Source organism: Scyliorhinus canicula, chromosome 13, assembly GCF_902713615.1.
Source record: "Scyliorhinus canicula chromosome 13, sScyCan1.1, whole genome shotgun sequence".
Taxonomy (NCBI): domain Eukaryota; kingdom Metazoa; phylum Chordata; class Chondrichthyes; order Carcharhiniformes; family Scyliorhinidae; genus Scyliorhinus; species Scyliorhinus canicula.
In genome coordinates, this window is record NC_052158.1 from 4,653,786 (window position 1) to 4,678,166 (window position 24,381).

At 50.5% G+C, this 24,381-nt stretch overlaps 1 protein-coding gene and 1 pseudogene across 1 annotated transcript in view; one reads left to right on the plus strand and one right to left on the minus strand.

Annotated features, from left to right (window-relative positions):
- Positions 1-24,381, minus strand: part of LOC119975844 (zinc-binding protein A33-like) — a 413,200-nt gene that overhangs the window by 114,408 nt on the left and 274,411 nt on the right. The window lies entirely within an intron of this gene.
- Positions 11,400-24,381, plus strand: part of LOC119976435 — a 93,031-nt pseudogene continuing 80,049 nt past the window's right edge.

Consider the following 24,381-nt stretch of genomic DNA (forward strand, 5'->3'; position numbering starts at 1 on the left):
CTTTTGGCTGATATTTACACAGCTAGTTACATGTGGGAAAATGGTCATATACTTACATTGAAATAAACCTGGACAAACTAAAGCTAATTGTTGGAAATTAACTGGGAGACCTGTAGAAATGTTTAACAAATCCTCAGAAAAGTTTTGTCAGAATAGGAAATGGGTTTGGAAATTGGAATTCCCTCCCTAACAGCACGGTGGGTGTACCTGCACCCCGGGGACTGCAGCAGCTTCAAGACGGCAGCTCAGCCACCACCTTGTCAAAGGGAAACTAGGGATGGACAATAAATTCTGACCTAGCCAGCGATGTCCAGAAACCATAATGGAAGAATAAAAACTGTTACAAAGCCTGGAGATTGCTGCATTTGGACATGAACTGCTTCAATATCTGAATAATAATCTTTTATTGTCACAAGTATGAAGTTACAGTGAAAAGCCCCTAGTCGCCACATTCCGGCACCTGTTCGGGGAGGCTGGTACAGGAATTGAACCCGTGCTGCTGGCCTTGTTCTGCATTACAAACCAACTGTCAAGCCCACTAAGCTAAACCGCCCCATTAGCTACGATGTTGAATGTTGGGCGATTAAGACTCTGCCTGCTTACTCAGGTGGATATATAGGATCCCACTGAATCATTTTAAGTTGGGGAGAGTTCCTCCCCGTGTCCTGGTCAATATTTATCTCTCAATCAATATGGCTGTGAAATTTTTTAGATGCTAATTGACCTTTGAAATCATGAAACAAATGGAGGATTTTCTTTCAAATGATGTGTGTGGTGTGAATTTAGTTTATTTTATATCACTGTTAAAAGGCACTAAATCTTTGTTTTAAGCAGAGTAAAAGGCAGCTTTGAAGAAGGTTAACTTTTTTATTTGAAACTGAAGTTAAGTTGTCAACTTCCCCACCCCTCAGGGTTCTCAGACACTGAATAGAAACACAAGTTGCTGCAGTCCCAGAGGCTGCTTTCCCCTTTTTGAGAGAGAGCTGACTGGTGGTGGGTTTAACCTGAGGGTCACCACATTTCAGGCGAGGAGCAAGGTTGAACCTTCCTGAATAACCATAGCTGATATGGGAGTTGAACCCACACTGCTGGCATCACTCTACATTACAAACCAGCCATCCAGCCAACTGAGCTAAACAAACTCCCTTTAACTCCCTTTTTGGACACTAAGGGCAATTTAGCATGGCCAATCCACCTAACCCGCACATCTTTGGACTGTGGGAGGAAAACGGAGCACCCGGAGGAAACCCACGCACACACATTCTCCCCATAATGTGCGGCCTGGAAGTGTGTTGGGGGCAGGTTCAACCCAGACATTAGGGAGGGCGTTAGGTGATTATTTGAATGGAAACAATGTGCAGGGGTTTGGAAAAAGGCAGGGGAACAGCACTAAGACATGGTGCTTGTTTGGAGGGCTAGTACAGACAGGACGGGCCGAATGGCCTCCTTCTGGCATTTCCCCACCTCCCTCAGTCATTCCCGTTTTTTCACTGGGGATTGCAACATCCTCGTGCTCTCGCTCCCTTCCCCCCACGCCGGACCCCGCCCAACCACCTTCTCCTCCAATCACAGTCTGACTTTCCCCCTGCCCCGCCCCCTCCGTGATGCTCACCTCCCCACCTCCAATCACAGTCTGACTTTCCCCCTGCCTGCACCTTCTCCTCCAATCACAGTCTGACTTTCCCCTTGCCCCGCCCCCTCCGTGATGCTCACCTTCCCCTCCTCCAATCAGCCTCACCTCTCCCATGCCCCGTCCCTCCGTGACGCTCACCTTCCCCTCCTCCAATCAGCCTCACCTCTCCCATGCCCCGTCCCTCCGTGACGCTGACTTCCCCCTCCTCCAATCACAGCCTCACTTCTTCTAGCCCTGCCCCCTCCATGGCTGCCCCTCCCCATCCCGTACATTCGCCGTTCCCAGCCTCCTCCGTGACGCTCCCTTGCCCCTCCTCCTCCAATCACAGTCTGACGTCCAGCACCATCCCCTTCGTGCCTCCCCCTCCCCATGGAGGAAACTGGAGTACCCGGAGGAAACCCACGCACACACAGGGAGGATGTGCAGACTCCACACAGACAGTGACCCAAGCCGTGGACGTGTCCCTGAGCTCCCACATCGCACACGGGGAGCATGGCACGGGCCTGGGATCTCCTGCCATGTCTTAAACCTTAGGTTAACTTATACAACTACAATTCCAAAAAATGAAAGAAAAATAAATAAATAATTAGACAAATGAAAAGAAAAACTACTTACCAGTCACTTACCAGGGTTAAAAAGCACCTCCTGCCAACCCAGCTTCGAATTCCCACCTAGCTTCAAATTCCCCAACTCACTCTTCGCTGTGCCTCACTCTGGCTGTGTCTTCTCTGGCTTACTGGGAGAAGGCCGGGGAGGAGAGCATCGGAGTAGTGAGAGAGATCAGAGTACAGTTATAGGTAGAGTGTACAGACTAGTGTCCGTTGAGTGTAGATTGTTAATTGCTAGATTGTTGTTTACTATAGGAGTAAGCGGTCGAGTTTAATTAAGTAGTGTAAATAAAAGTTAGCTTTGTTAATGAATTTAGCTTGTGTGGTCTTTGTGAACACTACAGCATCTATCCTGAGAACAAGAATCACGAAGAACATGACAGGGGAGGATGGGAGTTCACCAAGGGGTTGAGTGGGGAGTCAGGGGGAACGGGAATGGTCAGTGTGAAGGATTGGGGGGGAGGGGGGTTCAGTTCTGTAGTTCATCCAGGTTGTAATTTGTCTCACATTTCCTGGGTGAATAATCCAAACTGTCCAAAGTCTCTCAACCGAGTTCGGGGTCAGAGAGTTTTGTGGAGCATCCAGGGGACCAGGGATAAGGCTCGTGGGAAAATCAACTTTCCTGGGAAATTCTGTGGTCGGTGGGTCAGTGTGCCCACGAGGTCCCCACATGAATCATTGTGGGGTGCATCCTGCCTCCAACAATACAGATATTAGAAAATCTGGTCCATTACATAAGGTTTAAAATAAACTTTGGGAAATGCAAAGTTAGTTTGATGGGTTTCCAAATGCTTGTTTTTTTTTATTGGTTTGAAAGCCAGTCTGAAATTGAGCTGGTTGACTCCTGCCCCACCCCAGAGGATTTCTCACAGAGCTCAAGCAATGAGATCTTTACTGCTATTGGCAATCATCCAGGTAAGATGTTGGATTTGTGTTTTTTTTAAAACAGCTTATCATTACTGTTGTGTAAGTTCTTGTGATTTGTGGGTCAGGTGATGAAAGAAATGTGAAAATTATCTCAAATAAAGCATAAAGTCCACATCTCAAACTATCGGCATTGTCAGGTCTGTTGGAAAGGGCAAATAGAACAGTGTTGGGGAAAGTAGTCAGTCAGACCGGTATCTTAAAAGTGTCTCTGATTTCGATGAAATTAAAGGAACTGTGGTAAGTGCTGAGCTATCATTGTGATTTTTGAATCACCACCATCTAGAAGGACAAGAGCAGCAGATACCTGGGATCACCCCCACCTGGAGGTTCCCCTCCAAGTCACTCCCCATCCTGACTGGGAAATATATCGGCCGTTCCTTCAGTGTCGCCGAGTCCAAATCCTGGAGCTCCCTCCCTAACAGCACGGTGGGTGTACCTACACCTCAGGGACTGCAGCGGCTTCAAGACGGCAGCTCAGCACCACCTTGTCAAGGGGCAATTAGGGATGGACGATAAATGCTGGTCTGGCCAGAATTTAAATGAAAACACACTCCTGGGTGCACTTGCCACATTCTCTCTTCCCTAAACTCACATATCCAATACTTTGATGCTCACACCAAATCCCATTCACCTCTCTCACTGACCTACAATGATCCCAACTTCATTACGCCTTGATTTTAAGATCATTCTTGTTTTAAATTCCTTCATGGTCTCTCGCCTCCTGATTTCTTCACTCTCCTTCAGACCTACAGGCCTCGGAGATATCTGCACTCCTCCAATTTTGGCAGCTGATTTTAGTAACCCCATCATTGGAGACCATGCGTCAGCTGTCGGGCTCTGAACTGCTGGAATTTCCTCTCTGAACGTGTTTTTATTATTCACTTACAAATTGTGAGCGTCGCTGGCTGGACCAGCATTTATTGCCTGTCCCTAACTGCCCTCTGTTTCAGACAGTATTTGAGAGTCAACCACATTGCTGTGGGTGTGGAGTCACATGTAGGCAAGACGGGGTAAGGACGGCAGATTTCCTTCCCTAAAGGACATTAGTGAACCAGATGGGCTTTTACAACTATTGACAATGATTTAATCGTCACCATTAGACTTTTAATTCCAGAATTTTCTGAAACTCACATTTCACCATCTGCCATGGTGAGAACTGGACCGGACTCCCCGGATCTTGCCTGGGTCTCTGGATTACTAATCCAGTGACCTTTTCACCTTTCTTTCTCAATTTTATTTCTTAATACTCTCATGAAAATTTACCACTTTGACCAAGCATTTGATCATCTTCTGTATTTTCCTTAAAAAGGTCGGTGTCCAATTTTCTTAATGACACTCCTGTAGGATGCCTTGGGACATTTTAACACACTCGATAAATACCAGTTGTTGCCGATAATCTTCATATCATGCCATTACCAATAAATATAAAACAAATAGTTTTGGTGCATTATTTTTCCAGATAAATATCAGCCTGTCTTAAACCATTCATATCACCGGTGTGAGAAAGTTTATTTTTAGTATTTCTGGAGAATATTCTGATATTCTGTAAAGAAGGCAGTGTGCGTGTCAAATGATTTAATTGAGCTGTGGAAAGATTAATGGAGACAGCTTTTCTGGAGAGTTGAGAAACAAGAAGGAGCATGGTTACTAAATGCATGCATTTGGAATGAAGCGTGGGTCAAGCAGGTTTATAAGTAAATATGCAGTCTTTCGAAATTTGCATTCGGAGATGGAGAGGGACCTTTTTTTTCAGCTGTTAAATTTCAAAGAGGAGTGAGGCTTTTACAACTTGTAACGTAAACGAAGGAAGGTTATGAGGATAATGGAATTGAAAATGAAAGGAAGAAAGAACACTTGAGGAAAAACGTTGACTTGTGTTGACTCTGTGTGTGGGGTAAGACCTCCAGGGAACAGCTCTGGGCTGGAAGAAGGTTTAAAAGGAGTGGTATAATCAGACAGAGTCAGCATGCATTTACAAATGGGAAATCATGCTTGACAAATCTACCATCATTCTTTGAAGATGTAATTAGTAGAGGCTTTCGACAAAATCTCACACAGCAGATTACTGTGTACAGTTAAAGTACATGGGATTGCGAGCCGTGTCTTGAGATGGACAGAAAGCTAGTTAGCAGACAGGAAGCAAAAAGTTGGAATAACTTCTGATTGGCAGGCAGTGCTAGTGGGGTACCGCAGAGATCTGTGCGAGGACCCCCAACTGTTCACATTATATATTAATGATTTGGACGAAGGAACTAAATGTAGTATCTCCACATTTGCAGATGATGTGAAGTTGGGTGGGCGGGTGAGCTGTGAGGAGGATGCAGAGATGCTTCAGTGGGATTTGGACAGGCTGAGTCAGTGGGCACATGCATGGCTGATGCAGTAGAATGTGGATAAATTTGAGGTTATCTACTTCAGTAGAAAAAATAGGAAGGCAGATTATTATTTGAATGGGTGTAAATTGAGAGAGGTGGATATACAGATCTTGGTATCCTCGTGCATCAGTCACTGAAAGTAAGCGTACAGGTACAGCAGGCAACAAGGAAGGCAAATAGTATGTTGGCCTTCAGAGAGAGAGGATTTGAGTATAGGAATAGGGATGTTTTACTGCAACTTGTATAAATTGTACAACATTTTAATACAACTGTATATGGATTAGTGAGGCCACACCTGGAGTATTGTGTGCAGTTTTGGTGTCCATTTCTGAGGAAGGATGTTCTTGCTATGGAGGGAGTGCAGCAAAAGTTTACCAGACTGATTACTGGGATTGCGGGACTGTCAGATGAAGAGAGACTAAGTCGGTTAGGATTATATTCATTGGTGTTTAGAAGAGTGAGAGGGGATCTCATAGAAACGTACAAAATTCTAACAGGATTAGAGAGGGTAGATTCAGAAAGAATGTTCCTGATGGTGGGGGAGTCCTGAACTAGATTCCATTGTTTGAGGATAAGGGCCTTTTAGGACTGACGTGAGTAGAAATCTCTCCATCAAGGGAGTGGAATCTGTGGAATTCGCTACCACAGAAAGTAGTTGAGGCCAAGACGTTGTGTAATTTCAAGAAGGAATTCGATATAGCTCTTGTGGTTAAAGGGATCAAGGGATATGGGGGGAAGGCGGGATCAGGGTATTGAACTTGATGATCAGCCATGATCATGATGAATGGTGGAGCAGGCTGGAAGGGCCGAATTGCCCCATCCTGTTTCTATTTTCTATGTCTGTTTCTGTGTAAGGTGCACAGTTTGAATCAACCACCCAGTCAAGCCAGAAAACTCTTGGGTTTGAGAAAGCAGTTTTGTTTCTGAAGATTCCTGGATTTCTACAGCACAGCAGAAGCGAGTTTGAGAAGTTGTGTGGTACACCTTGACTGCAGTGACAGCAGTTTTGCTTCAGGCAACATTCCTGGAGTTTTGCAGTTAAACATCTATCACGGAATGTTGCCTGGAAGGTGTTTACCTGTGGATCTGATCAAGTAGGTTTTTGGAGGGGAATATTTTGTCAGACTATTTTGACTGTGTAATCTTGTGTGTTCAAGCCTTCTTAACTTCTTTTTAATAAACCTTTCATCGAATCATAGAATTGTAGAATTTACAGCGCAAAAGGAGGCCATTCGACCCACCAAGCCTGCACCGGCCCTTGGAAAGAGCACCCTACCTAAGCCGACACCTCTACCACATCCCTGTACCCCTGTAACCCCACCGAACCTTTTTTTGGACAATTTAAAATGGTCAATCCCCTAACGTGCACATCTTTGGTCTGTGGGAGGAAACCGGAGCACCTGGAGGTGGGACCCTGGATATGTGAAGCAATAGTGCTAACCACTGTGCTACCGTGCCGACCATTTTTTAAACTCAAGAAATGGAACTGGAATTCGATGCTGCTGAGATCAGGAAATTTCTTCTCCCTTTCAGAATATGATGAAAACGGGGCTTCATTCATATATCAAATTCCCTCAGGGATGTGACTTGCTCAGCAACTAATATCTGCTGTGGGCATAACACAGGTTAGAAAGGTATTCAGGTACCTCCTCCCTGTTTGGTCACAAGAAAATCCAACAGCAAGAGATATCTAAATAGAAAATAACTCCCCATCCAGGTGAATTTAGTCAGTATTTAACCACAGTCATGAACTATAAAGGGGACCTTTTGCAACATTCAGTGTCTGTGACAGATCAATGGCAATGGTTTTCCTTTGTCGGTCAAACAGCACAGACGTGCTTCAGGAGACAATTTAAGGATCTGTTGTGACTTCAAAAGTCCACAGTTGTTACTTGTGAACTTATAAACACAGTTCCTGCAATTGTTGTCAAAATCAAATTTAAAATCCCCATCTCACTATATTCACCAAATTGGTTTTAATTGTTCTATTTGTTTTTTCCTTCAAGCTGCTCGATACCAATTCTCCTCCTCCCACAATGCATTAGCAACCGTAGACTTCTATTGGATTGGACAATATCATTCCTGGCAGAGTGCTGCAGTGGTTTCTCATTGCCTTCTGCATTATGGCCATCTCTCCCATTCTTACCACCTGCTATTAGGCATACTATAAGTATCTACAAGCTAATAATCAAATTGTTTGACCATGTTATGAACAAACCTTCCATGGCCATGAAGTCTCAGAGTTTGCCCTGGAACTAATGGCCCAAAGGTAGGAAAGCTACTCATTGTCACACAAGACCTCTCTCATTCTGTGTTAAATATAGAGCGTGATTGAACGGAAACATTTTGAAGTGTCATTTTGGACACGTTTGGCAGGGTGTTACTCGATGGTGTTACTATTGGCGAGATCACAGCCTGTATTCAACAGCACTGAGTGCCGAAGATGAGCCCCCACAAGATTTTTGCCATTACTGGTTGTCTCGCCGTCTGATTTACCGAACCTGTGCCTCAGCTTCTCACCGCTAACGAGGGTGGGCAGCTTTTAAATGTTCCTCACCATTCACTCCCAGTCAACACACAAGCATGGCAGTGCACAGACCTGCTGCTCACTATGGGGATGCCGACCTGGCCAGATGCTTTGGATGTGAGTCAGGGCACCCTGTTTCCCTGAGGGGGGGGGGGGGGGGGGGGGGGGGGGGGGGGTCGGAGGGCAAGCAGCAGGACCACCAATACTGCTGGGGAGGCAGTGGCAGCGGCTGTCAGTTCGGGCAGCATGACCAGGAGGAGACCACCATCCAATGCCGGGAGGCCAACGACCTCCACCGAGTTGCAAGGGGAAGTTACCCCTCTCCTGACATCAGTTCCACCTGCCACCCCTCAAATTCCAGCCCCAATCCCTCACCCCTCTCCACAAATCACTGGCTGACACTTTGCACCCTCTCACATCCGATCTTCGTGCTTGTTCCTCAGAACCCCTGGCACCCACCAGCACAATCCTTTCATGTCCAGGTGCAGTGCCCACACATGTCACCTGCTATAGACCCCCCTGACCCATCAAACATGCGGCTCACGGGCAGCACAGTGGCTCAGTGGGTTAACCCTGCAGCCTCACGGCTCCGAGATCCCAGGTTCGATCCCGGCTCTGGGTCACTGTCTGTGTGGAGTTTGCACATTCTCCCCGTGTTTGCGTGGGTTTCGCCCCCACAACCCAAAGATGTGCGGGGTAGGTGGATTGGCCACGCTAAATTGCCCCTTAATTGGAAACAATGAATTGGGTTCTCTAAATTTATATTAAAAAGAACATGTGGCTCACAATGCCCTCTCTTTGTCTCCGGAGGAGAGGATAGCCAGGGATCTGTGTCCTCACCCCCGATGAGAAACGGGCCCTGGAAATCACGGGGCTGTCCGAGGAGTGAGCAGTAACCAACAGTGAGGTTGGCCTGTGCCACGGGGTGAGGATCCATGGCCCTTTCACCCAGATGATCCGTCTCAAATGAATTGTTCAGGTCAGACAAAATGACCCTTCCTCTCACCGACTACATGTCCATTGTTAGGCGTGATCACCATCTGATGGGCTATCCGGAGTCGCTCCCTGCCCTCCGCCACCCAAGAGACCCCCTCGGAGGAGAGCTCTGAGGGGACACCAGGTGAGGGGTCACAGCTATCACCCCACCTTCCACCAGCACACAGACATACTCCTTGGTGGGCGATTTTAGTGGACAGGCTTCTGGGGTACAATCCAGTGAGCACCACACAGTTGCTGATGTACATCAGGTGGAGGTAGGAACCAAGGGGGCCAGCAGTCGGAGGTCTGCTGGGTCCCAGTCAGATGCCAAGCTACTGGACAAGATTGTCCCAGAGCTGATGCCGATGATAGGCCAGAGCAACGACATTCACTGGAGGACGCAGGAGATGGTGCCAACAATGCTTGGAAAGATGCCAACGCTGCTATAGTGGTAACCGCAGTGGAAAGCCGCGTCTTGAATGGTGGTGCCCAGGGATCGCTGAGTCTGTGTTAACCACAGCTGGGGGTTTGAACATTAATTATTATTATCATCACAAGGAGGCTAACATGAAGAGTGCAATGAAGTTACTGTGAAAACCTAGTCACCACATTCCGGCGCCTGTTCGGGTACACAGAGGGAGAATTCAGAATGTCCAATTCACATAACAAGCACGTCTTTCAGACTTGTGGGAGGAAACCGGAGCACCCGGACGAAACTCACGCAGACACAGGGAGAACGTGCAGTCTCCGCACAGACAGCAACCCAACCCAAGCCGGGAATCGAACCTGAGACCCTGGCGCTGCGAGGCAACAGTACAAACCCTGGGGTGAGGTTACACAGACCCTTGGAGAGTGGAAGAGAGTGGTCAGGGAGGAGGCTGTGTGATTGAGGGGTGGGGAATGGAGGTGGGGGAGAGGGAGGGAGGGGTTGGGGGAAGGAGTAAAATGGGAGATGGGGAGGATGAAGGAGGGATTGGGGGAAATGAATGCAGATGAGGGTTTATGATATGCTCGCCATTCCTGGACGAGATCTGAAATTCGCCATCGGGTACGGGTCAGGTGAATTACAGACTGGTTCATGCCTGGTGTGAATCATGATTTTGGACTTTCCTGCTATTTACCAGGCGCACCCAGATCCACGTCGGGCACAACACGGTGGTTAAATCCTGCCCAAAGTATTTATTTCATGACAGGGCCTGCAATTCATGCTTAATTATCTCGATCAAACAGCTCAAACTCTCTGGCACAACACTTCTCCCACAGGAATGTAATAAGTGTGCTGGCATTGTTGAAGTTGATTCTTAAAAACAAACATCTAACCTGAGCTAAAACCCTCCGGCTGTTGGGATTCTGTTTTCCTGCTGGAAGTGCACCCTCATCTGTGGGTTTCCCAGCTGTGCGGGATGGCTTTAATGGGAAATCCTATGGACAAGCGGCAGGAAGAGAGAATCGCGCCCTCCGCGATCAGCACGCTACCGAGAAACACGGCTGGGGGACCGGAGAATCCACTCCCATGTCTGTAAACTGAGGAGTGCAATATGGCAAATAAAGAGTTAATTAGTTCTGTGCTATGAAAAGCCATTGTGGTGACGGAGGAGTCAATCAGTACGACAGCAGTTTCAGACTTCCTCTTCAATCAACAGGAAAAAAAAGTACGAGGAACATTTTCAAACTAACTTCGCAATTCTCCAAAGCTGCTTTTTATCCCTTTTCTAAAAGGATTCTGCATTTTATCATTCATACAAGCCTCAGCCGGAATAAATCCAGGCCAAATATCTAACTTGAAACATAAGCCAAACTTTCAGAAATTACGAAAGTTTCATTTGAATCTCTGACATTCTCATGGCACGAACTTAAACTAAAATGAATATGTTCTTATCAAGAACAATCACACTCTCAGCAGCCCCAGGTAATCACACACAATCATTCAAGTAACAAGAGGGAATGACACAAAAACTCAGCAGGTCTGGCAGCATCTGTGGAGTGAGGTAGAATTTGCTTTTCAGATTGATGACCTTTTATCAAACTGCAAAAGGTTAGACATACCACAGGTTCAGAGGTGGGGAAGGCCGTGGGAGGAGGGAGGTGGAAGAACTACAAAGGAAATCTGTGATAGATACTGAAGACACACAAATGTTTATTTTAAATGATGGTGCAAGACAAAAGGGCTGGTAATGAGACCAGCAATGAAGCAATATTCTCAAACAGGTTACTGTGGAGCCCTGGATGTCCAGAGGGATTTTCCAGGAGGTGGGATTCACAGCGTAGGCAAGACAGGCAAGGGCCAGGGCACCATGATCAAGAGGAAATGAAAGAGCGTTGAAAGAACTGAATGTGTTCAGCAGCAGAGCAGGAACTTTAAAACTGAAAGTGGTTTGAATCAGGAAGTGCTGAGTGTGAACATGGCTTCCAGACAACAGGAGGAAAGTTTGTCCGAGGAGGCAATTTGTCCCATTTGTCTTGATTTCTTCACTGATCCGGTTTCACTGGAGTGTGGACACAACTTCTGCCGCTCCTGTATCACCCAGTGTTGGGAAAAGAAGGAGAGAAACTCCTGCCCGGAATGTCGACAGCAGTTTCCAGAAAGAAACCTCACAGGAAGTTGGGCCTTAGCGAATCTGGCTGAGAAAGCTCGAAAATTAAAGCTGAATGGGAAAGAGAAGGAAAGTAAACTTCACTGTGAGGAACATCAGGAAGAACTGAAGCTGTTTTGTAAAACTGACAAGAAATTGATCTGTCTGATTTGTAGAGATTCGCGGAAACACAAATCTCACAACTTTCTGCCGATTTTAGAAGCTGTTGAAATCTACAAGGTAAAAGGGAACAGATTTCTCACGTCAGATACCTGGGGGTGCAGGTTTCTCGGGATTGGAGGGGGGGTGGCTCCGTAGGTACAACATTTCTAATTTGGTGGGGAGGGTGAAAGCTGATCTGGCAAGGTGGGATGGTCTCCCTCTGTCACTGGCGGGTCGGGTACAGGCGTTAAAATTAACGTGTTGCCGCGATTCGTGTTTACTTTCCAATACCTGCCAATTTTCCTGCCAAAGGCATTTTTTTAGAGAGATTGAAGGGATGATTACGTTCATATGGGGAGGGAAGGTGGCCAGAATTAGAAAGGTGCAACTACAGAGAGGAAAGCAGGCAGGGAGTTTGGGTCTTCCGAACCTGGGGCGAAATTCTCCGACCCCACGCAGGGTCGGAGAATCGGCCGGCTGCGGCGTTAATCCCGCTCCCGCCGGGTTTTTTATTCTCCCAGCGGCCAAAAACCGGCGTTGTGCAAATCCCGCCGGCAGCCTCTGAAAACAGCTGGCGCCGGCGGGATGTCATTGATTTTTTACTTTGAACAAATCTCCGGCCCGGATGGGCATAAGTCCCGCCGACGTGTCCACGGGTCACGTCGGCGAAAAACAGAGTAGCTTTAAAACGGCGTCAACCATTGATGATGGTTGACGCCGTTCAGTGTCCGAGGGCAATTGGGGGGGGTGTGTGCGGCGTTAGGGGGGGTGGGGTGTGCGGCGTTGGGGGGGGGGTGGGGTGTGCGGCGTTAGGGGGGGCGCCGTTAGGGGTGTGCGGCGTTAGGGGGGGTGTGCGGCGTTGGGGGTGGTGTGCGGCATTAGGGGGGTGTGTGCGGCGTTAGGGGGGTGTGCGGCGTTAGGGGGGTGTGCGGCGTTAGGGGGGGTGCGGCGTTGGGGGGGTGCGGCATTAGGGGGGGTGCAGCGTTAGAGGGGGGGGTGTGGCGTTAGATGGGGGGGTGCGGCGTTAGAGGGGGGTGCGGCGTTAGGAGGGGGGTGCAACGGTGAGGGGGGGGTTGCAGCGTTGAGAGGGGGGGGTGGGTACCGGCGTTGAGTGAGGGGGGGCGGCGTTGGAGGGGGTGGGGGGGTTGGGGTAGGGGGCAGCGGCGTGCAGAGGGGGCGACGGTGCGTTGGCCCCGGCCATCCGTCGCCCCCCCCCCCTCTGCACGCCGCCGCCCCTACCCCAACCCCCCTCACCACCCCTACCACCCCTCACCACCCCTACCCCCCCTCACCACCCCTACCCCCTCCAACGCCGCCCCCCCATCTCTCAACACCGGTACCCCCCCTCTCCTCTCAACGCAGGTAACCCCCCTCTCCTCTCTCCTCTCAACTCAACGCCGCAACCCCCCTCTCCCCCCTCATCTCAACGCAGGTAACCCCCTTCCCCCCCTCCTCTCAATGCAGGTAACCCCCCTCTCCCCTCTCCTCTCAACTCAACACCGTAACCCCCTTCCCCCCCCTCCTCTCAACGCAGGTAACCCCCTTCCCCCCTCCTCTCAACGCAGGTAACCCCCTTCCCCCCTCCTCTCAACGCAGGTAACCCCCTTCCCCCCCTCCTCTCAACGCAGGTAACCCCCTTCCCCCCCTCCTCTCAACGCAGGTAACCCCCTTCCCCCTCCTCTCAACGCAGGTAACCCCCTTCCCCCCTCCTCTCAACGCAGGTAACCCCCTTCCCCCTCCTCTCAACGCAGGTAACCCCCTTCCCCCTCCTCTCAACGCAGGTAACCCCCTTCCCCCTCCTCTCAACGCAGGTAACCCCCTTCCCCCTCCTCTCAACGCAGGTAACACCCTTCCCCCCTCCCTCAACGCAGGTAACACCCTTCCCCCCCTCCTCTCAACGCAGGTAACCCCCTTCCCCCCTCATCTCAACGCAGGTAACCCCTTCCCCCTCCTCTCAACGCAGTTAACCCCCTTCCCCCTCCTCTCAACGCAGGTAACCCCCTTCCCCCTCCTCTCACGCAGGTAACCCCCTTCCCCCCCTCCTCTCAACGCAGGTAACCCCCTTCCCCCCTCCTCTCAACGCAGGTAACACCCTTCCCCCCCTCCCTCAACGCAGGTAACACCCTTCCCCCCCTCCTCTCAACGCAGGTAACCCCCTTCCCCCCTCATCTCAACGCAGGTAACCCCCTTCCCCCCTCCTCTCAACGCAGGTAACCCCCTTCCCCCCTCCTCTCAATGCAGGTAACACCCTTCCCCCCTCCCTCATTGCAGGTAACCCCCTTCCCCCCCTCCTCTCAACGCAGGTAACCCCCTTCCCCCCTCCTCTCAACGCAGGTAACCCCCTTCCCCCCTCCTCTCAACGCAGGTAACCCCCTTCCCCCCTCCTCTCAACGCAGGTAACCCCCTTCCCCCCTCCTCTCAACGCAGGTAACCCCCTTCCCCCCTCCTCTCAACGCAGGTAACCCCCTTCCCCCCTCCTCTCAACGCAGGTAACACCCTTCCCCCCTCCTCTCAACGCAGGTAACCCCCTCCCCCCCCTCCTCTCAACGCAGGTAACCTCCTTCCCCCCTCCTCTCAACGCAGGTAACCCCCTTCCCCCCCTCCTCTCAACGCAGGTAACCCCCTTCCCCCCCTCCTCTCAACGCAGGTAACCCCCTTCCCCCCCCTCCTCTCAACGCAGGTAACCCCCTCCCCCCTCCTCTCAACGCAGGTAACCCCCTTCCCCCCTCCTCTCAACGCAGGTAACCCCCTTCCCCCCTCCTCTCAGCGCAGGTAACCCTCCCTCCCCTCTCCTCGCAACTCGACGCCGCAACCCGCCCCCCCTCCCTCCCTCCCTCTCCCCCTCTCAACTCCGCAACCCCCCCCATACAAACGCCGGGTCTCTCCTCCTCCTCCTCCCCCCCCTCAAACGCCGGGTCTCTCCTCCTCCTCCTCCCCCCCCTCAAACGCCGGGTCTCTCCTCCTCCTCCTCCCCCCCCTCAAACGCCGGGTCTCTCTTCCTCCTCCCCCCCCCCCCCCCCCCCCAACGCCGGTCTCTCTTCCTCCTCCTCCTCCCCCCCCCCCAAACGCCTGGTCTCTCTTCCTCCTTCCCCCCCCCCCCCCCCCCCCCCCCCCCCCCAACGCCGGGTCTCTCTCCTCACCACACAAACGCCGGGACTCGCCACTTCCGCAGCGGGTGAAACTGACGCGTATCGCATCAGTCCGCTGCTGGCCCTTTCGGGAACGGAGATTACCGGCTTAAAAGAAGGGGCTGACGCCGGAGTCATCCGCACCGCTTTTTCCCGCCGGAAATGGGCGTCACGTCGGTCTGCGGAGAATTTCGCCCCTGATGTATTATTACTGGACGGTGAATGTGGAGAAGGTACGGAGCTGGGTCAGAGGGGTTGACTCCCAGTGGGTCAGAATGGAGGAGAGTTTGTGTAGGGGGTCGGGATTGAAGGCGCCAGCAACAGCGCTGCTCCCGACGGCCCCGGGGAAATACTCAGAGAGTCCGGGAGTAATTGATTTGTTGGGAATTTGGAGGCAGTTTCGCCAGCACTTTAGGTTGGGGTCAGGGTCAGGGAAATGCCGATTCGGGGGAACCACAGATTTCAGTCAGGGAAGTGGGATGGAAATTTTCGGAGATGGGAGGAGAAAGGAATTAGGACACTAAAAGATTTGTTTCTTGGAGGTCGGTTTGCAGGATTGAAGGAGCTGGGAGTGAAGTATGGGCTGGAGCAGGGGGAAATATTTAGATACATGCAGGTTCGAGACTTTGCCAGAAAGGAGATACAGAGCTTCCCGGTGGAGCCGGCCTCCACATTGCTGGAGGAGGTACTGACGACAGGGGGACTGGAGAAGGGGGTAGTGTCAGCGGGATACGGGGCTATTTTGGAAGAGGATAAGGCAGCGCTGGAAGGGATCAAGGCAAAGTGGGAGGAAGAGTTGGGAGAGGGTATGGAGGAGGGGTTCTGGTGTGAGGTGCTCCGGAGAGTGAACACCTCCACCTCATGTGCGAGATTGGGGCTGATACAGCTGAAGGTGGTATACAGAGCTCACCTCACAAGGACGAGGATGAGCCGGCTCTTTGAGGGGGTAGAAGATGTGTGTGAATGTTGCGGGGAAGCCCCGCAAACCATGTTCATATGTTTTGGTCCTGTCCAAAGCTGGAGGATTACTGGAAGGAGGTGTTTAGGGTAATCTCTAAAGTGGTGCACGTGAAACTGGACATGGGCCCTCGGGAGGCCATATTCGGGGTGTCGGACCAGCCGGGGTTGGAAACGGATGCGGAGGCAGATGTTGTAGCCTTCGCCTCGTTGATCGCCCGAAGGCGGATCCTGTTGGGATGGAGATCAACCTCTCCACCTGTGCCCTGGCGTGGCGGGGGGACCTGTTGGAATTCTTGACTCTTGAGAAGGTTAAGTTTGAACTGAGCGGAAGGATGGAGGGGTTCTACAATTCATGGGCTTTATTCATTATGTACTTTTGAGAATTGGATTACATTGAACATTAGGGGGAGGGTTGGGGAGGGGGTCTGTATGTGCTAATGGTGACTATGGGTGATTCCTGTTTCCCACTTTATTATTTGTTTATATTAACATGCGGGCTAATGTTTGGGGGTTTGGTGCGAGGATGGGATTGTTGTTATTGATATGGGGATTGACATTACATTCATTACTGATTATTGTTGACTGGTGGTGGCTGTAAATTTGGGAACAAAATGTGAAAAGGGAGAATAAAAATATTTATTAAAAAAAGGGAACAGATTTGATTCCCTGTAAGAGACTGTTCTTGGAGCGCAGTCGGGGGGTGGGGGTGGGGGGAGTGGGGGGGGGGGTTGGCGCTGCCGAATCTGTGCAGCTACTACTGGGCAGCAAACGTGTCGATGATTCGGGAATGGATAATGGAGGGAGAGGGGGTGGCATGGAAAAGACTAGAGGCAGCGTCTTGTGTAGGTACTAGCCTGGGGGCACTGGTGACGGCACCATTGCCGCTTCAGCCGACGGGGTATACCACGAACCCTGTGGTGGCGGCGACGCTGAGGATTTGGGGGCAATGGAGGCGGCACCGGGGGGAGACAGGGGCCTCGGTCTGGTCCCCGATATGAAACAACCATAGGTTTGCTCCGGGCAGGATAGATGGTGGGTTCCGAAGCTGGCACCAGGCGGGAATTAGAAGGTTGGGGGTTTATTCATTGACGGGACTTTTGCCAGTCTGAGGGCACTGGAGGAGAAATTTGGGTTACCCCCGGGAAATGCCTTCAGGTATAAGCAGGTTCAGGCGTTTGTCAGGAAGCAGGTAGGGGAATTCCCGTTGCTGCCTGCCCGAAGGATATAGGACAGGGTGATCTCGGGCATGTGGGTCGGAGAGGGTAAGATCTCGGAGATATACCAGGAGCTGCAGGAGATGGAGGAAGCCTCAGTGGAGGAGCTGAAGGGTAAGTGGAAAGAGGAGCTGGGTGAGGAGCTGGATGAGGGCCTGTGGGCTGACACCCTGGGCAGGGTCAATTCCTCCTCATCTTGTGCCAGGCTCAGCCTGATCCAGTTTAAAGTGGTACACACGGCGCATATGTTAGGGGCGGAGGATGAGTAGGTTTTTTGGGGTGGACGACAGATGTGTAAGGTGTTCGGGGAGCCCAGCTAACCACGCCCATATGTTCTGGGCGTGCCTGGCGCTTGCGGAGTTTTGGGACGGCTTTGCAAAGGTTATGTCTAAGGTCTTGGATACTCGGGTAAAACCGAGTTGGGGATAGCGATATTTGGGGTATCGGAGGATCCGACGGTGCAGGAGTCGAAAGAGGCCGGAGTTCTGGCCTTTGCCTCCTTGGTAGCCGGGAGAAGGCTCTTGTTAATGTGGAGGGACGTGAAACCCCCAAGCGAAGAGGCTTGGGTCAGTGACATGGTGGGATTTCTCAGGTTGGAGAGGATAAAGTTTGCCTTACGAGGGTCCTTGCAGGGGTTCTCCAGGCGGTGGCAACCGTTCCTTGACTTTCTCGGGGAACGTTAGGTGGAGGTCAACAGCAGCAGCAACTCAACGTCGGGGGGGGCTGATTTCTTTCCCCTTTTGAAAGGGGCGTTTGCCCTATTTTGTTTTGAGTTGGGTGTTAACTTGTTAAACTGTTTATCGTTTAGAGGGTTAAGTTGTTCTTTTTGGTTGCCATGTTGCCCTTTTTTCTTTGCATTATTTTCCTTTTGGAGTGTTTTGTAAAATTATTGAGAAACTCTGAATAGATACATTTAAAAAAAAAGATTTGATCACCTGATTATTTGATCACATTTTCAGGGTCTAACACTTTTATTTCCTGATTTTCTCTCCCAATCCCAGGATGGGGTGAAATCTTCCTTAGATTCTCTCACACAGAAGAAATCGACGGTTCTAGAAATGGAGCAGCAGCAGAAACAGAAGATTTCCCAAATTAGGGTAAAGTCTCCCTGTGCTGAGCTTCCAAATTTAATTCATTATTTTGTTGTTTTTATGACAGAAACATATTATTTTTAATGTTTCTTCTTATAGAAACAGTCGGTCAGTCTGCAGAGCCACATCACATCCGAGTTCACTAAAATGCACCAGATTCTCACTGAGAAAGAGCAGCGTTTCATCCGAGATCTCAGGGAAGAAGAGGAACAAATTCTGAAAACAATGGAGGAAAATCTTTGTGAAATTCAGGAGAATTTAAATTCTATTCAGGAGAAACTCTCAAAGTTGGAGAAACAGTTGGAACAAAAAGACGGAGTGAGATTTCTGATGGTGAGGGATTATATTTCAGTTTAGTTCAGTGAAAGTTCACAGCCACAACATGATCCACACAAGCCTCCTCCCATCCTACTTCATTTCCCTGTCAATATATCCTTCTGTTCCTTTCTCCCTCATGTGTTTATCCAACTTCTCCTTAAATGGATCCCTGCCTTTCCCTGGGTGGGTGGAATTAATGCTGTCCCCCCCGGGGTACATTTAGTCAGGGTGTGGGGTGAGTGGAAGGGGATATGGGGAATGACACTGTGTGGAGTTTCTGTTGTCTTTCCATCTCTACACAGATTAAGTCTGTGGTGGTAAATCTTGTGGGACAGCCTTCCTGTAACCAATTCAGCCCCTTAACAGGGCAATTAATGTTCTCATCCTGCTGTCACTGGTATTCCCCAGCAATGAGCAGGGGTCTCACAATACGGGAAGCCTGAAAATCAAATCCTGTTGGGATTACTGGTGGGATTCTGGGAGGGGGTGGGAGGGAGAGATGGTGGGATTGAGGATGTAGCGGGAATGCCCTTGTTCAGTTGCACTGTGTACCTGATTGAGGGACTGTAAGAGGTTCTCGCTCCCGTTTCCTCTGACTGATGGTTCTTGACTTGAGGATTTTAGAAAAAACATAGGGTGGCACAGTGGTTTGCACGGTGGTTAGCACTGTTGCTTCACAGCGCCAGGGTTCTAGGTTCAATTCCCGACTTGGGTCACTGTGCAGAGTCTGCACGTTCTCCCCGTGTCTGCGTCGGTTTCCTCCGGGTGCTCCGGTTTCCTCCCACAAGTCCTGAAAGACGTGCTGTTCGGTGAATTGGACATTCTGAATTCTCCCTCTGTGACCCGAACAGGCGCCGGAATGTGGCGACGAGGGACTTTTCTCAGTAACTTCATTGCAGTGTTAATGTTAGCCTACTTGTGACAATAAAGATTATTTTATAGAAATATTAAATACACAGACTCAACCACAAACTTGTTTTTCAGAAAAACACTCCCAACACTGAATACAAAGAGCTCTAAACAGTATAAATAACATTACACAACATTTAATTGGTTTTTCCGATTTAAATCCCTCCACAATTTAACCTCGGCTTCCACATAAACACACAAATCACCACAACTTATTAAAAAGCCTCTCCTGAAAATCCACAGACAAAACCCCACATTTCAGCCCAAACCTTCCTCAATTCAAACCCAAATCCCCCCAGGGTTTGGTTGTTACCCTGAAGTAATTTTAAAACCTCAGCCCCAATCCCTGATAAATTCCAATTCCCCACCCGGCTGCTCCTTCTGGTGTGAATTGTAGGCCCGGGAGCCAGGTTGACCGTTCTTGACCCTCCTTCTTGACTGCAGTGCCAGACCCTTGGATCTTGGATCTTGCCCCTTCACAGTCGGGGTGGGGGGGGGGGGAGAGGGGAGACGCTTGAGAAAGCCGTGCACATGCGCGGCCACGGACTCAGCCATTCCCCGGCCCGATCCGCAGGTAAAGCTGGGGGCTTCACCCTGCGCCGCTGTGAGCCCCCCCCCCACCGGGCAGAGGATCGGTGCGGGGGTGGCGCCGACTTTCTGGTCATAAAACCAGACTGATCCTGCGGACATGGCCGCAGGATCGGAGAATCCTGCCCCCTATGTCCGGACACCATGCTCACTGCTGTGACAGACTGGAGTAAATTCCACCCCGTGTGATAGTCAGTTCCACATTCTCATCACTCTCTCGGGAAAGAAGTTCTCCTGAACTCCCCATTGGATTTATTTGTAACTAGATTATGTTTATATCCCGATTTCTGGATTCTCTACAAGTGGAAACATCTTCACTGAATCTCTCAAATCCGACCCCTTTCATCATTTGAAAGATCTCTATCAGGTCTTCTCTTTCTACAGTAAGTTGATCAATCTTTGCTGTTAGTTGAAGCCTCTCAGTTGCTGTCAATCTTTTTGATACTTTCTCCTGTGCTTCAATATCCTTTGTGGAACATCCTCTTTCTATTCCATGTCTGCAGCAATGGGAATTGACAATTCTCAGCAGCTTGTAACAATGTGAGGGTCATTTCTGCTTTCTGGATATAGACAGTCCGTCTCTGTCAACTCAGATTTGTGTTTTGTTTATTTCAGGAGGAAGCATCTGGGAAGAGGAGGTAGGACATGAACTTTACTGAAACTCAGGGCAAGTTGGTAAAATTACTCAGCAAAGTGTTTGTGGTCAATTTATAATCAACTCTTTAATATTTACAGGATTAGCGATGATGTTCAAAGTCTGTCTCTAGCAGATGGTGTCCTGTCCATCGGAAAATTCAACAGCCCTTTACTGTTACTTATGGGGAGAGAAATGCTGGATGTCATTAATCCTGGTAAAACTCAGATAAGTTCCTCTGTCCTGATTTATTTATTTAAAAAAAAAATATTTATTGTATTTGAAAATTTTTATAATAATATCATTAACAATGACATCAACATGGTATAATAAACATTTACCCCCCCCATCCCAATCTTCACACACCCCAACCATAAAACAACAATCCGGCCCTCTCCCCCGCCTCCCGCTTGGAATTCTGCATCTGCTGACATTTTAATTTTCCCCGAGAAAGTTGACGAACGGCTGCCACCTCCGGGTGAACCTGACCATTGACCCTCTAAAGACGAGCTTTATTTTCTCGAGACTGAGAAACCCAGCCATGTCACTAACCCAGGTCTCTACACTCGGGGGCTTCGAGTCCCTCCACATTAACAAGGTCCGTCACCGGGCCACCAGGGAGGCAAAGGCCAAGACGTCGGCCTCTTTCGCCCCCTGAACTACTGTCTCTTCCGACACTCCAAAGATCGCTACCTCCGGACTTGGCACCACCCATGTTTTTAGTACCGTGGACATTGCCTTAGCGAAACCCTGCCAAAACCCTCTAAGCTTTGGGCATGCCCAAAACATGTGGACATGATTTGTTGGGCTTCCCGCGCACCTCGCACACCTATCCTCTACCCCGAAAAACGTACTCATCCTAGCCGCTGTCATGTGTGCCCGGTGGACTACCTTGAACTGTGTCAGGCTGAGCCTGGCACATGATGAGGATGTATTAACCCTGCTTAGGGCATCCGCCCATAGACACGTCTCTATCTCTCCTCCAAGCTCGTCCTCTAACTTGCCCTTAAGCTCCTCAACCGGAGTTTCCTCCGTCTCCCAAAGTTCCTGTAAATATCTGAGACATTCCCCTCTCCCACCCAGGTACTGGAAACTACTCTATCCTGTATCCCCCATGGCGGCAGCAGCAGAAAGGCCCGTGATGCACAATCAATGACTACTAAAGCGAGGTTGTAGTACAACTGAAGGCTTTAATAAGCTAGATGTTTCCCCCAGCAGCTCAGGTACAGAAGGGAAGCTGCTGGGGTGGCACGGGCTCTTATACCCCGCCTTGCAGGGCGGAGCTACTATACAGGCTCGACCAATAGACAACATGCATTATCCACCAATGGTGTTCCAGCATTGCTAGGTTCCGTAATACCTCTAGCCAGACTACCACATTCACCCCCTGTTAAAAAAAAGAGTCCGGCGGGGGTGGTGGCTTGGTATTACAACTTTGTAACATGGTAGGATTTATAGTTATGGAGGTACCGTAATACCTCCGTACAGCGTTTTGACTTATAATCATAAACATTTACAAAATATTTTACAATTTTACAATTTCACAATTAACTATATCCATGTTATAGTGAAGCAATCAGTTAATCGGGGGCCCTGGTCGTCCTCTGTGATCGTCGAAGCTTCGGTGGTGACGCCGGTGGAGGTTCGGGCGTCTGTGACTCCGGGAGCGTGGTTTCCGTCTCTGTGGCAGCTTCAACACCCCTAGACGGTTCTGGTGGGGAAGCTGATTGACCTGGGAAGGGAGCGTCTGCGGGGTGCGGCGGTGGGCAGGGGGGGGGTCTTAGACGGGGTCGGCAGAAGAACTGATCCTCCTGGGAAGGGGGCAGCTGTAAGGTGCCCCGGTGGGATGGTGGGTGGGACTGGTGGCGGGGGTGTGCACAGGGGATCCGGCGGGTGCCAGGTCTCGTAGGGAGACCGTGTCTTGTCAGCCATCGGGGTACTCCACGTAGGCGTACTGGGGGTTAGCATGGAGAAGATGGACCCTCTCGACCAACGGGTCCGACTTGTGCGCCCGCACGTTTTTTCGGAGCAGGATGGGTTCGGGGGCTGCCAGCCAGGTCGGGAGCGAGGTCCCAGTGGAGGACTTCCTGGGGAAAACAAGGAGACATTCGTGAGGTGTTTGGTTGGTTGTGGTGCAGAGCAGGGACCGGATGGAGTGGAGGGCATCCGGGAGGACTTCCTGCCAGCGGGAGACTGGGAGATTTCAGACCGCAGGGCCAGTAGGACGGTCTTCTAGACCGTTCCGTTCTCCCTCTCTACCTGTCCGTTACCCGGGGGTTGTAACTGGTTGTCCTGCTCGAGGCAATGCCCTTGCTGAGCAGGAATTGGCGCAGTTCATCGCTCATAAAGGAGGACCCCCCTATCACTATGTATGTAAGCGGGGAACCCGAACAGTGTAAAGATGCTATGGAGGGCTTTGATGACAGTGGTTGCGGTCATGTCGGGGCAGGGGATGGCGAATGGGAATCGTGAGTACTCGTCAATCAAGTTCAGGAAGTACGTGTTGCGGTCGGTGGAGGGGAGGGGACCTTTGAAGTCCATGCTGAGGCGTTCAAAGGGACGGGAAGCCTTTATCAGGTGCGCTTTCTCTGGCCGGTAGAAGTGCAGCTTGCACTCCACGCTGATTTGCCAATTCCTGGTGGCTGTCCTGACCTCCTCGATGGAGTAGGGCAGGTTGTGGGTCTTGACAAAATGGAAGAAGCGAGTGACCCCCGGGTGGCAGAGGTCCTCGTGGAGGGCTCGGAGGCGGTCCACTTGTGCGCTGGCACCTGTGCCGCGAGACAGGACATCAGGAGGCTCGTTTAGCTTCCCGGGACGATACAAGATCTCATAGTTATAGGTGGATAGTTCTATCCTCCACCGCAAGATCTTATTGTTCTTTATCTTGCCCCGCTGTGCATTATCGAACATAAAGGCGACCGACCGTTGGTCAGTGAGGAGAATGAATCTCCTGCCGGCCAGGTAATGCCTCCAATGTTGCACAGCTTCTACTATGGCTTGGGCCTCCTTTTCGACTGAGGAGTGGCGGATTTTGGAAGAATGGAGGGTACATGAGAAGAAGGCCACGGGTCTGCCCGCTTGGTTGAGGGTGGCTGCCAGAGCTACGTCAGACACATCGCTCTCGACCTGGAAGGGGAGGGACTCATCGATGGCGTGCATCGTGGCCTTTGCAATATCTGCTTTGATGCAGCTGAAGGCCTGGCGGGCCTCTATCGACAGGGGAAAAACTGCATTGGATCAGAGGACGGGCCTTGTCTGCATAGTTGGGGACCCACTGGGCATAATAAGAGAAAAAACCTGGGCAGCGCTTCAGGGCCTTGGAGCAGTGAGGAAGGGGAAACTCCATAAGGAGGCGCATGCGTTCAGGGTCGGGGCCTATCCTCACATTTCGCACTATGTAGCCGAGGAGGCTAGGCGGTCGGGTGCTAACACGCATTTATCCTTGTATATACGTAAGGTTAAGGATTTCACGGTTTTGGAGGAATTTTCAGAGGTTGGTGTCGTGTTCTGCTGGTCGTGGCCGCAGATGGTGACATTATCGAGATACGAGAATGTTGCCTGTAACAGTATTGGTCAACCATCGGTCCATCTCTCGCTGAAAGATCGAGACCCCATTAGTGACACCGAAAGGAACCCTTAAACAGTGGTAGAGCCCGCCCATTTGCCTCGAAGGCAGTGTACTTGCAGTCACTCATTGCGGATGGGGGAGCTGTGGTAGCGGACTTAAGGTCCACCATGGAGAAGACCTTGTATTGT